Raw genomic sequence first — 14,635 nt, 5'->3', positions numbered from 1 at the left:
CCATCAGATTAAAGTTTTTTCCTCTTTTTAAAAGATAAAGCTAAAACTTGTCTAAAAAATCTTAGATCGGGATCTATTCGAACTTAGGATGAAATGCAACAATAATTTTGAAGAAATTTTGTCCATCTCATAGAACAAATTCTTTCAAAATAAAAATCAACTCTTTCACTCAAAAACAATGGGAAACTTTTTATCAGTGTTGGGATAGGTATAAAGAATTGCTTAATCTTTGTCCACATCTTGATTTTGAAACTTGGAAAGTTTTTCTGAATTTTATGAAGGTCTGAAACCTAGAGATAGACAAACTGTTGAGTTAATGTGTAATGGAACATTCGAGAATAAAGATCTAAATGAGGCTATCAAGTATCTTGAATCATTGAGTGAAAATGCGCAAAATTGGGACACCATAGGCACAATCGAACCATCAAACAAAACTCTCGCCTATTCCTGTATTTGATGAAAATAACTCTACAGGGCGAGAGCAAGAGCCACCAGTCAAAGACAATGATCCAACTAGAGACGTTGATGTTGTAATAAATCCTGAATATGAAGCACAACATCACCAAGATGCAAAATTCTTGGACCTTATTTCCGATGAAATAGAGATCATCCACTTGAATTGGTCATAGATGACCTTACTGCTCTTCTTAGAACTAGAAGACAAATGATTGATGAAATATTTGCATACAACATTCATTTCACAATTACGAAGATTGATGAAACATTAAAAGATGCAAGCAGGATTGAAGCCATGTAGGAAGAACTCAATAAGTTCACAAGAAGTGAAGTATGGCACTTGGTCTCTTGCTTGTTAGATCAAAATGTGACTGAGACCAAATGGGTGTTTTGCAAGAAATTGGATAGGAATGGCACTTTTGTAAGGAACTATGCTAGATTGGTTGCTCAAGATTATAGACAAGAAGAAGGTATTGAATTCGATGAATCCTTTGCACCGATCGCCAGACTTTAAGCTATCAGAATATTTATTTCATATGCTGCCTACAAATATTTTATAGTATATCAGATAGATGTAAAGTCAACCTTTCTCAATGGACTACTACAAGAAGAGGCTTTCGGTTGAACAATGTACCTCCATGTTTTGTCAATCTTACTTCTCCGGATTATGTTTTAAAGCTTGATAAAGCCCTGTATGGCTTGAATCTAGCTCCACGAGCATGGTATGAAACCCTTCTAAAATTTCTACTCAATCATGGCTTTGAAATAAGAAAGGTCGGCAAGACCTTGCAAATTTTCTAAAGGGGATCATGCACTGCTTGTGCAAATAGATGTTGATGATATCATTTTTGGGTCAGCTAATACCAAGATTTGTGTGAAATTTTCCAAGATAATGCACGAACATTTTGATATGAGCATGATGAGTGAGATAAATTTCTTTCTTGGATTGCAATTCAAACAACTCAAAAAGGGCATATTCATACATCAATCCAAGTACGTCAAAGAGCTCATCAAGAAATTTGGAATGGACAACTGCTCACTTGCTACCACCCCCATGAGCGGATCAACCAAGTTAGATAAAGATGAAGGGGAAATATCGGTCTAGGTAACTATGTATCATGGTCTTATAGGATCATTATTGTATCTCACTGTTGATCAACCAGATATCATGTTTGTAGTATATTTGTGTGCTAGATTTCAAGATGCACGAAAATAATAACATGAAACTGTGCATTACCAAATATCTCAAGTGTACCACTAACATGGGTCTTTGGTATCCCAAAAACTCAAGCTTTAATCCTATTGGTTATTCAAATGCAGATTATGCAGGTTTCAAATTTATAGAAAAAACACTAGTGGACCATGCCAATTTCTGGGAGATAGATTGATCTCAAGCTTTATCAAAAAGAAAACTTCAATAGCTACCTCGACCGCTAAAGCAGAATATCTAGCAGTCAATAGTTGGTGTGCTCAAATCTTATAGATTCAACAACAACTTCATGATTATGGGGTCCGGTCGAGTGAAACTTCCATTTTATGTCACAACACCAATGTCATTGCTATTACCTAAAACCCTGTGATACATTCTAGAACAAAACACATTGATGTTAGACATAATTTCACCCTGGATCATGTAATAAAGAAAGAGATCAAACAAGAATACATTTTCACTGATCAATAGGCAGCAAACATCTTCACTAAGCCTCTACCAGACGCTAAGTTTTCCTACTTTAGAAATATCATTGGCTTAGTTGATTTTTCTTAAAACTCTTGCATGTTTGTTTTAAAATATTTTTTAATTAAGGAAACATGTGACATGCCTGATAAATTAAGTGTCACCTGGTACAATGATTTCCTCACCCACCGGTCGAGGGAATTTTTGGAAGGTTGTGATTCCTCAATGGTTGTCATTAACTCCATTCATTAATATAGAAAAAATGAATTTATGGTAGTTTAATCGCTTCATTGTTTTTCATCATTACCAACATGTATTTTTGCTTAAATTTAGGTGATTAATTATCCTTAAGCATGCGGTTATAACTGCTTCGACGCCTATTTCAAATATTTAAAATTCAAATCCATAATCGTACTGCCACATGGACTTAAGAGATCGACCCATAAAATCATATATATTCTCTGTCAACCGTCTTGTTCATTCTTTACGCTCTCATATTTCCATTCAAGCCTTTGCAGACTTTGATCTTTCTTGCATTCATGTTCTTTCACTTGCTGTTTGCGATTTTCATCTCTCTGAGATCATAGAAAACATTTCAATCCAAAATACTTGTCTCGCATTCAAATTCGAATTTGTTCAATCAGTCAAGAATGGGGGTATCTCCAAGGTGCTTAACATGTTGAAAACATATGGGTTGAAGAAATTTTTGAGTTGAAGCTTTGTGATCAATTTGTCTATCATCAAGCAGTTCTTCGCCTTTGCTCTTATGGAGCATGGGAATGTGGTTTGCACCATGAATTGGACCAACTACTTATTTGATCAGAAGTACCACGGCAATGATTTCGAGTTTCCCACCAAGAGTTTGAGCAAATTCTCTGAGTTTCCCAATGGAAATACTGCAATATGGGCCACTAAGTTCACTCTGGATGGTTCTCTGATCAAGATACCAACGACCAAACTCAAATTGAAGGTGTCTTATCTCCTGTTGGACAATATCATGGCCAAAACTCTTCTCGCTCGAGCAGGCTCGAATGAAAAGTTGACTCTGGAAAAATTCCAATGTATGGTTGATATTGCTTCCAAAATCAATCTCAACATAATTTTGTATGGTACTCTCTGCGATATGACCAAGGGAAAAGGTCAATATGAAGGATATGCTCTACAAATCTACCACATACTAGGAATGCTCGGTGTTGATTTCTCAGAAACTGAGCCTCTCCATTCCTCCAAATGGCTCAATGTGGCAAACATTCAAAAAAATTTAAAGAAAAATGAGGCTACTACTGATGACCTTAGGGCCATCAAGAAAGAGCTTGGTTTTGAGTAGGAGGCTTAGGCCAAGAAGAAGAAAAAAGCCCCAAAACCACTAAAAAAGAAAGTAATTTTTGAATCTGGTGAAGACGAGGATTAAATGGACAAAAATCCTCTGCTTCAAGTGTTTGGTACCCCTTCGTCTGCTCAAGGGAAAGGTGTAGTGACCCATTCCGAAATCACTAACTAATCAAAGCTTAAGAATGCAAAATAACTTAAATACAATAATCAATTAAACCAGCGTAAACTTAAATAATTCAACTAAAACTACATACAAGAATACAAGCAGTCCCAAATACGAATAATGATAAATATTATACAACCCCATGGAAAGTAATACTAAATTCCACAAATGGAAACTTGGAACAGAACAATCCACCCTGCTGCAATTCAACGACCGCTACCTCTCGGTCCGACCAACCTAAGTCATGCCCAGTATAATGGTGTTAGGATCGAATATGTGTGTAGAGGGGGGTGAATATACACTTATAGTATTTTAAAAATATTCTTCAAAACTTTTTGCCAGCAGTCTTGATAGAGCTACCTATTAAGACTATTTTCTTTAATTCTCAAAAGCGATTGGACTAATAAAATAGTGCGATAAATAGTCCAAATAATTTTGTCATATTTTCAAATAATGAAAGATAATAAAGTAAATAAGCAGTTGAAGTTAATGAGACATGATATATGGATGTTCGAAGCAAACTACTTCTACATATCCCCTTCTTCCACTTAAGAGAGGAATTCACTAGAAGACTTTGGTTTATACACTCCTTTGTATACAACTCACTCCAACCATAGGACTTATCATTTGCCTAGATCGAAACTCCTAGTATCCAACACAACTTAAGACAACAAGTCTTAAACTCAAAACGTGAAGTAAATAGAGTCTGAATGAATCCTTAGATTCAAAAAAATTGAGAAACTCCTCTTTGACAAATCTGGAATCAGCAGTTTGGAGTTGACTCTTCGCCCTTTTTGATCCTTAGGAATTATTGAGCAGTAGAGATAATTATATGCAAAGTTCTCAGAGAGTATTTGATAGATTTTTGGTTGTCCGTATTTCTATCTCTTGTTGTTTGAAAGCTTCTTGCAACGTTCATCATTGATGACTCCATAATTGTTCTTCCGAACTATTTATTCTTCCAAGATTCTTCATAAGTGTCTGACTGCATGTCTTCATAAATGTGAGACAATATCTTTGACCAAGATGGATAATTTTAATTCTTGGGGCTCTTTAATGTATTTGACGACTTGTCTCTTTTATTGGTATTTGAGCTTTGTTTCTTTAGAGCAGTCTTGACTTTAATAGTCATATAGAATTTTTTCTTGGAATCTTTTCTCAGAAATCTTCAAATAATCCGAAAAATCTTCTAGAGCAGTTGAAGATTGATCTTTAAGCCTTTGAGCAGTTAAAAGATACTGTTGAGCAGTTCGAAGATCTGTTGAGCAGATCGAATATCTTTTTACCTGTTATACAATACTTGGAAGTTCATTTTGTAATCACCAAAACTAAGGGTCGAACAATTTATCCCTTTTTGATGATCACAAAACCTATGAAATCCTTATAAAAATTAAGATCTAAATAACAGTTCATTATAATAAATAAATTAGGTAAAATCAAGCAGCTTAAAATGTTATGACATCACAATGTAAAAACTCAGTTATTTTTGAAACCATGATGCTCCACTGCTTCCTGTTTTCCTTTTATCTACTTCATTTTTCTTTTTCTTTTTTCTTTTTCTATCCTCTTCATGAACCTTTTTTCCTGGATTCCTCTTCCCCCTTTTTGACATCATCATTTTGCATATTTAATATGATTACATGGAACTGGGTTCCAATCTTAGCTTCCATTTGATTTATCCTATCTGTAGTTCTTTTCAATGATTGATGAATTTGAGCGGATAAATCAGCAGCAGTTAGAACTGTTTGATTTGAAACTGTGTCAATATTTGCTTTAATATCAATTTCCATAGATACCAATTTGGACAAGTTTCTCATAGCATGAGAATCATAAGAATTTCTTGTTTTTGTATCTTTAACTAAAATTCGAATGGTTTCTAATTGAGATTAAACAGTAGCAATTGAAATTGGATGATCATCTGTTGAAGGGTCAGGATCAGAAGCATTTCTTGTTTCTGTATCTTTCACTAAGAGTTGGATGGTTTCCAATTGAGATTACACAGTAACATTTCTCGTCGAAAGTTCTCCATAGCATAAGAATCAGAAGCATTTCTTGTTTCTGTAACTTTCACTAAGAGTCGGATGGTTTCCAATTGAGATTACACAATAGCATTTGAAATTGGATGATCATATATTGGAGAGTCGGGATCAATTTCTATAAAATACGACGAGATAACAACTCTTTACCCGTCAATTTAGGTATTTTATCCTGAGTTTCTGATGTCTCTGGACTCTCTGGTTTTTTAAATTTATGAGGAGAAGAGATTATTGAAGAAGGATCCCTAGTGAATTCCGGTTCAAGAGAGGGTTCTTTTTCTGATTCAATTATTGGTGACTGAACGATCATTGATTCTTCAATAAACTTAACTGGACTGGATGGAGATATTTATGTTTGATTTTCATTAGAGATGAGAAACTCTTTCACTGTGTCTATTTCCATGTGTTCGGGCTGTTTCTCAAAGATCTCTAATTCGAAAAAAGATCGGACAACTTCATCAACAGAAGCCATAGATACTTCTGGAATAGATATCTCAACGGGAACTGTGGATGTACAAGCAGTCGTCACAGCAATAGTTGGAATTTCTCTATCAAGGAACTTTCACCAGTAGGAAGAATAATACATTTTTGAGGTGGAACATGTAACTGATCATCAGAAGTTGGTGGAGCAATATGAGAAGATCATAAAGATGCAGAAGGTGACCTGTGAGTATCAACAGTTGGTTATTCTTGTTCTTTTGATATAGTCTCATCAGAGTCAGACATCCCTTATTCAATTTCTTTCATCCTTTCGGCTCCTTCATTGTCTACAACTTCAAGATGTTTACCAATACGTGGATTTGGTAAATTTAGATCATTTCCCATCATCTGGATGATAGTAGATATGTGATGAGCATCCATTTCCATTTGAGAGATAACAATTGTATCATCGATAGCAGTTCGAGTTGTAGAGACAATTTTCTCTTTTATTTTGAATGACCATTATAAGAAGACTTTCTCTAAGTTTTTGGTAAACTAAGTCTCGTCTAAGCATAGCTTCTGCCACTTTTTGGGTTTCTGCCCATGTGAGCAACAGATCTTCTAGCTTACTTAGGCGACCAAGTAGCTTTTCTACAAGAATTGTTGAATAGAGAGTATTGTTCCTATGATCAACCCATGTATAGCGACATTCTCTTTTCAATAGACTTACCTATCAAAGAACATAGTAAGATCAATTGTTGTTTGAACTGTGGAGGTTTTGGCTGGACTATCTTGAAATTTTTCTTTGCCTTTGCCCTTTAGTTCTGGCAGTTCTAAGTCCATGGTGATGATATCTGATTCAAAAATCCTAATACCTTTTAGACTGGAACTAGAAGGAACAGGAGCATGTCTGATTGGTTCCTTTAGATGCTTGATCAACTTAAGCTTCTTGATGGATCTTTGAGGACTGGTTCAGTACCAATTGACTTTAGTGAGACAACTTCAGCTTTGGAAAGCACATCAACAGTTGCAGCAGTCTTCTGTGGTGTAGTGACCCTTACCCAGATCACCTACTAACAGAGCTTAGGCATGCAATTAACTTAATAAAACAGATATCAGAATAAACTGCGGAAACCATAAACATTATACAATCCCAAGTAAAGGAATCTGTAATTTATCCAAATAATATACAAACAAATCGAATAGCTGTATCAACCTCAAAACAACATAAATAAAACCTAGACGAAGCTCCAGCTGGTCAACCACTGACTAGCCCCTCTTGGATCCACCCGCCTCGTCCAATCGCAAACCTGCCCCATGGAATAGGGTGTCCAGAAACACAGAGTACGAGACGTGAGCATAAAACGCTCAGTATGAGAGTATGAGTATACATGCATGCAAAGTGAACTCCCTATAAACTCGAGGTCAAGGATCAGATAACAGAGATAGACCGGGCCCTGGTATGTAGCACGTTGTGCCGTCGCTTCAGGAGGTGGCTCTCATACCATAATACAAGTGGATATGCCGGACCCAAATCGATGGAAGTCCAACCACTAACAGGATAGGGAAAAACCCTACTAACAGACATCTCGAAGGAGATAGCTCAGTATGCTATTGAATGCAGCATAAATCAATGACATATGAATCATGCAGTCACATAATACATGCATACTCAGTCAGGATATCTCGAACAGTACTTCCGTACCTCAAAACAGTGCAAGCTCTACCAACTCTAGGTCCACGCCTATAGTCTGCTCTACACTGCCAAATGATACTACTATCATTATAGTGCTCTAAAAGCCTTAACTAAGCTATTGCATACTCCTAAATATTTATAGGAAGCAAAAGCTATACATTCGTCCGTCGTTAGCCCTTTGATGTCGATGCCTCCAGAACTTGGGCACAACTCTGCTACGACTTTTGAACGTCTCGCCGACCGCCGGGTCAAGCCTAAGAAGGCTAGAACAACTCGAATAGACTAGAAAGGAGAGGAAAATACTCGGAATTGGCAATTGGAAATGAAGCCTCAGCCCTCTATTTATAGACAACGATCGGAACTTCCGATCCTCGATCGGAATGTTCGAACCTCGATCGGAACGTCCGATCCTGCCATCGGAGCTTCCGAAGATCCTGATCTGCCACGTGTCAAAATATCACTTGTTGACTTCGGATAGGGGTGATTGGAGCTTCCGATCCTGATCGGAGCTTCCGATCTAGCCAATCGTCATGCCTGACGTAATATGATCGGAGCTTCCGATCCTGCATCATAGCTTCCGATCCTGTTCGGAACTTCCGAACCTACCTTCGGAGCTTCCGAACTCTATTCAAGTAATTATGATTAATTCCTTAATTATTGATTTTGGTTTCGGGCTACTACATTCTCCTCCACTTAAGATATTTCGTCCTCGAAATCAGATCTTAAGTACTGAATGCAATACAGAAATCAGGAACATTCTTTATTCAAATCAAACGTTTACAGAGTTTGCAACTGAATACAACTTAAGAATGAAATCAAAACAACTCAGGATGGTCTTCACGCATCCTGTCCTCAAGCTCCCAAGTAGCTTCCTCAGTGCCTCGGCGCTGCCACTGAACTAAAGCCAGAGGGATGACTTTGTTCTGCAAAACCTTATCCTTATAATCCAGGATACGAATAGGTTTCTCAACATAAGTAAAATCCTTGTTCACCTGAACCTCAGACCGCTGCAAAATATGAGATTCATCCGCCACATACCGTCGCAACAGAGATACGTGGAACACGTCGTGAATACTGGATAGATGCGGTGGCAAAGCTAGTCGATAAGCCAAATCGCCAATGCTATCCAAGATCTCAAACGGACCGATAAACCTGGGAGACAACTTGCCCTTAAGGCCAAATCTGAGAATCTTGCGGAAAGGTGACACTCTCAGAAACACTTTCTCCCCGACATCGAACTGCAAGGGCCTACGCTTGATATTAGCATAGCTGGCTTGACGATCCTGTGCAGTCTTAATCTGTTTCTTGATCTGATCAAAAATGTCTATCGCCTACTGGATAAACTCCGGTCCCTCAGCCTGTCTCTCCCCCACTTCTTCCCAGAAGAGTGGAGTACGAAAACGTCACCCGTACAACGCCTCAAAAGGTGTCATCCCAATACTAGTATGATAGCTGTTGTTGTACGCGAACTCAATCAACGGAAAATGATCCTGCTAGGCTGAACCAAAATCCATGACGCACACTCTAAGCATATCCTCCAAAGTACGGATAGTGCGCTCTGACTGACCATCAGTCTCCGGATGATAGGCAGTTCTCAAACTGAGAGTAGTACCCATCGCACGCTGAACACTCCCCCAAAATCTAGAAGTGAACCTGGGGTCCCGATCGCTGACAATGCTCACAGGCACTCCATGAAGTCGAACGATCTCCTGAATGTACATCCGTGCCATGCGATCCACAGAGTACTCTCGGCTATAGGCAATGAAATGCGCTGACTTGGTGAGTCGGTCCACCACAACCCAGATAGCATCACAGTTCCTCGGGGATACCGGCAAATGGGTCACAAAGTCCATTGTGATAAACTCCCATTTCCATTCAGGAATAGGCAGACTGTGAAGCAATCCTCCGGGTCGTCGGTGCTCTGCCTTGACCTATTGACACACCAAACATCTCGAAACAAACTGATAAACACTGCGTTTCATTCCCTTCCACCAGAAACGAGTACGTAGATCCTTGTACATCTTGTTGCTCCCAGGATGAATACTCAACTTAGTGCGATGTGCCTGAGACAAAATCTCCTCTCGCAACTCTTCATCCTGCGGAATCACAAGCCTACCAGACAAACACAGAAAGCCATATGACTGATAATGAAATCCAGACGAGCTACCCTCGTTAGCTAGACGAGCTAAACGCTGGGTTTTTGAATCAGACATCTGAGCATCTCGGATCCGCGAATACAAGGCTGGCTCAGATAATATCGCAAACATTTGGATACTCTGCATACCTTTCTTATGCTTGAAGGTATAACCTGAAGTACAACAGTCACTGATCGCACTAGACATCGAACAAGTTTGAAGTGCGGATAGTCGCACCTTGCGACTCAAAGCATCAGCGGTGAGATTAGCAGCTCCCAGATGGTACTTAATTTCGCAATCATAGTCCTTAAGCAAGTCCATCTAACGTCTCTGCCTCATGTTCAACTCTGTCTGAGTGAACAAATATTTGAGACTTATGGTCGGTGAAGATCTCAAATTTCTCGCCATACAGATAATGACGCCAGATCTTCAAAACGAACACAATGGCTGCTAACTCCAAATCGTGGACTGGATAGTTGTCCTCGTGAAGCTTCAGCTATCTAGAAGCGTATGCGATCACATGCCCATTCTGAGTCAGAACACAACCTAACCCCTGAAAAGAAGCATCAGTGTATACCACATTCCCTCCAGATCCTGACGGTAATGCCAACACCGGCGCAGAAGTCAACCGCCGTCGAAGCTCACAGAAATTCTCCTCACACTCGGAGGACCACTCGAAGTCCATACCCTTGCAAGTAAGCTGCGTCAACGGTCGAGCTAGTTGAGAGAAGTTCAGAATGAAGCGACGATAATACCCTGCTAGACCCAAAAAACTACGGATCTCAGCAATTGTCGTCGGACGCGACCAATTAAGTACCGCTTCAATCTTTCTTGGATCAACAGAAATCCCCTCCCTGGATATGATATGGCCAAGAAAGACCACTCTATCCATCCAGAACTCACACTTGCTCAGCTTGGCGTACAACTGCTCATCTCGAAGAGTCTGCAGTACCAACCGCAAGTGAGAAATATGCTCTTTCGTATTACGCGAATACACCAAGATGTCGTAAATGAATACCACGACAAACTTGTCCAAATACTCCCTGAAAACACGGTTCATCAGATCCATGAATATAGCCGGCGCATTAGTCATACCAAATGGCATTACTAGAAACTCGTAATGCCTATAGCGAGTACGGAATGCAGTCTTGGCTACGTCCTGATCACGGACTCTCAACTGATGATACCCAGATCTCAAGTCAATCTTGGAGTAAACTGACGTGCCCTGCAGCTGATCAAACAAGTCATCAATATGAGGCAATGGATACTTGTTCTTCACAGTGACTCGATTCAGCTGCCGATAGTCAATGCACAGCCGCATCGACCCATCCTTTTTCTTTACAAAAAGAACAGGAGCTTCCCAAGGAGATACACTAGGATGAATGTACCCCTGGTCCAAAAGATCCTATAGCTGATTCTTCAATTCACGCATCTCTGACGGAGCCAGACGATACGGTGCTCGAGAAATAGGTGAAGTACCCGGCATCAACTCTATGCCAAACTCGACTTTCCTAGCAGGAGGAAAACCCGAAATCTCATCAGGAAATACATCTGGAAATTCATCCACAACAGGAATGCTCTCTATCCCAATGCTTTCAGCGGACAAATCAACTGCATAGATAAGGTAGCCTTCCCCGCCAGACTCTAGAGCTCGACAGGCTATCAAAGCTGATACCAAAGGCATCGGAGGTCGCACTCCCTCACCATAGAAAAACCAGCTCTCACTCTCCTCCGGATGAAAACGTACTAATCTCTGATAACAGTCCACTGAAGCTCGATAGGTAGTCAGCATATCTATTTCCAGAATGCAATCAAAGTCGTCCATCGCCAGGACCATGAGATTTGCTAACAGAATGTTCCCTTAGAACTCTAAAGGGCAACCCATCACTAGACGCTTAGCCAAAGCAGATTGGCCCGTCGGAGTAGAAACAGACATCACTACGTCTAGTGCAATGCATGGTAACTTATGCCTCTTAACAAAACGTGCAGAAATGAAGGAATGAGATGCACCAGTGTCAATAAGTACAAGAGCAGGTATACCATAAAGCAGAAATGTACCTGCGATGACTTTCTCATTCTCTTCCACTGCCTGATCATGTCTCAGGGCAAACACCTGGCCAGAAGCTCGTGGCCTCAAATGAGAACTCCCAGCAGGCTGTCCCTGCGACCTCTGCTGTACGGTGGCCTGAGAACCAGATCCTGAACCAGATCCAGAACCGCCTCCCCCAGATAGTGGACAATCTCTCCGGATATGACCAGTCTCTCCACAACGGAAACAAGCTCGAGAAGCTCTACGGCACTTGTCGGATGGATGGTTCTTCCCACAGTGATTACACTTGTCCTTCTTACCAAAATGGACAACACCTCCAGAACCAGAGGAAGAAGTAGATCCAGAATTCTTGAAATATTGGGCACGGGGACCCAAAGAAGTAGCAGGCCTCGACTGAGGGAAAGACCTGTTCCGCCGAATGCTGTCCTCCGCCTGGTGACAACGGCTCACCAAACCCTCGTAGGACATGTCATCGCCAACCGCCACACGGTCATGGATCTTAGGGTTAAGGCCCTGAAGGAACAGATTATACTTCATCCCAGAGCTGTCAACAATCTCGGGGCAATAGGATAGCAGATCAAAGAACTTCTGCTGATACTCATCAATAGACATGGCTCCCTGTCGCAGACTCAGAAGCTCGCCTGCCTTCGACTGACGGAGTGCAGGAGGAAAATACAGCTTTTGAAAAGCTGTGCGGAACTCTGCCCAGGTGGCCACTCCTCTCGCCGCAACAAAAGGTGCAGAAGTAAACCTCCACCACCTGCGTGCACGTCCATCCAGAAGATAACCCAGGGTCTCCATCTTCTGCTCCTCGGTGCATTGAAAAGTCTGAAAATTCGTCTCCATGCGGTCTAACCAATCCTCCGCATCCTCCGGAGACTCACCTCCAACTAAGGGCTTAGGACCCATAGCTAAGAATCGACGCACAGTGAAACGCTCGTCGTCATGATGACGATGACACCGTTCTCGACGAGGCTCCCGATCGACATCACCCCAACGCCCACCAATACTGACATGAGAACTCCGGTCGTCACGATCTGCCATCTACAAAAGTACCTCACAGTTACCTTACGCAGAGTCTAAATCCCAAAAATACTATGCATGCTCTGATACCATAAATGTAGTGACCCTTACCCAGATCACCTACTAACAGAGCTTAGGCATGCAATTAACTTAATAAAACAGATATCAGAATAAACTGCGGAAACCATAAACATTATACAATCCCAAGTAAAGGAATCTGTAATTTATCCAAATAATATACAACCAAATCGAATAGCTGTATCAACCTCAAAACAACAGAAATAAAACCTAGACGAAGCTCCAGCTGGTCAACCACTGACTAGCCCCTCTTGGATCCACCCGCCTCGTCCAATCGCAAACCTGCCCCATGGAATAGGGTGTCCAGAAACACAGAGTACGAGACATGAGCATAAAACGCTCAGTACGAGAGTATAACTATACATGCATGCAAAGTGAACTCCCTATAAACTCGAGGTCAAGGATCAGATAACAGAGACAGACCGGGCCCTGGTATGTAGCACGCTGTGCCGTCGCTTCAGGAGGTGGCTCCCATACCATAATACAAGTGGATATGCCGGACCCAAATCGATGGAAGTCCAACCACTAACAGGATAGGGAAAAACCCTACTAACAGACATCTCGAAGGAGATAGCTTAGTATGCAAATGAATGCAGCATAAATCAATGACATATAAATCATGCAGTCACATAATACATGCATACTCAGTCAGGATATCTCGAACAGTACTTCCGTACCTCAAAACAGTGCAAGCTCTACCAACTCTAGGTCCACGCCTATAGTCTGCTCTACACTGCCAAATGATACTACTATCATTATAGTGCTATAAAAGCCTTAACTAAGCTATTGCATACTCCTAAATATTTATAGGAAGCAAAAGTTATACCTTCGTCCGTCGTTAGCCCTTTGATGTCGATGCCTCCATAACTTGGGCACAACTCTGCTACGACTTCCAAACGCCTCGCCGACCGCCGGGTCAAGCCTAGGAAGGCTAGAACAACTCGAATAGACTAGAAAGGAGAGGGAAATACTCGAAATTGGCAATTGGAAATGAAGCCTCGGCCCTCTATTTATAGACAACGATCGAAACTTCCGATCCTCGATCGGAATGTCCGAACCTCGATCGGAACGTCCGATCCTGCCATCAGAGCTTCTGAAGATCCTGATCTGCCACGTGTCAAAATATCACTTGTTGACTTCGGATAGGGGTGATCGGAGCTTCCGATCCTGATCGGAGCTTCCGATCTAGCCAATCGTCATGCCTGACGTAATATGATCGGAGCTTCCGATCCTGCATCGGAGCTTCTGATCCTGTTCGGAACTTCCGAACCTACCTTCGGAGCTTCCGAACTCTATTCAAGTAATTATGATTAATTTCTTAATTACTGATTTTGGTTTTGGGCTACTACATGTGGTGTCTTTTGTTTGGAGAAGACTTTGATAAGAGGAGTGATCGAGCAAATACTAACACTTAAAATCAATATAAATATCTCTCAATTATGCTCAAAATTATCGCAAGTGCACGAATCAAATTATAGTAAAGTGTACTGAGTACGAGTAATATCCTCAAGGACTATGTCACAATAATTCAATTATTTTATTTCTCTACCCAAAGTAACGAAATTTTGGTG

Source organism: Henckelia pumila, chromosome 1 (assembly GCF_033568475.1).
Source record: "Henckelia pumila isolate YLH828 chromosome 1, ASM3356847v2, whole genome shotgun sequence".
NCBI classification, from domain to species: domain Eukaryota; kingdom Viridiplantae; phylum Streptophyta; class Magnoliopsida; order Lamiales; family Gesneriaceae; genus Henckelia; species Henckelia pumila.
This window is presented reverse-complemented; position numbering follows the sequence as displayed.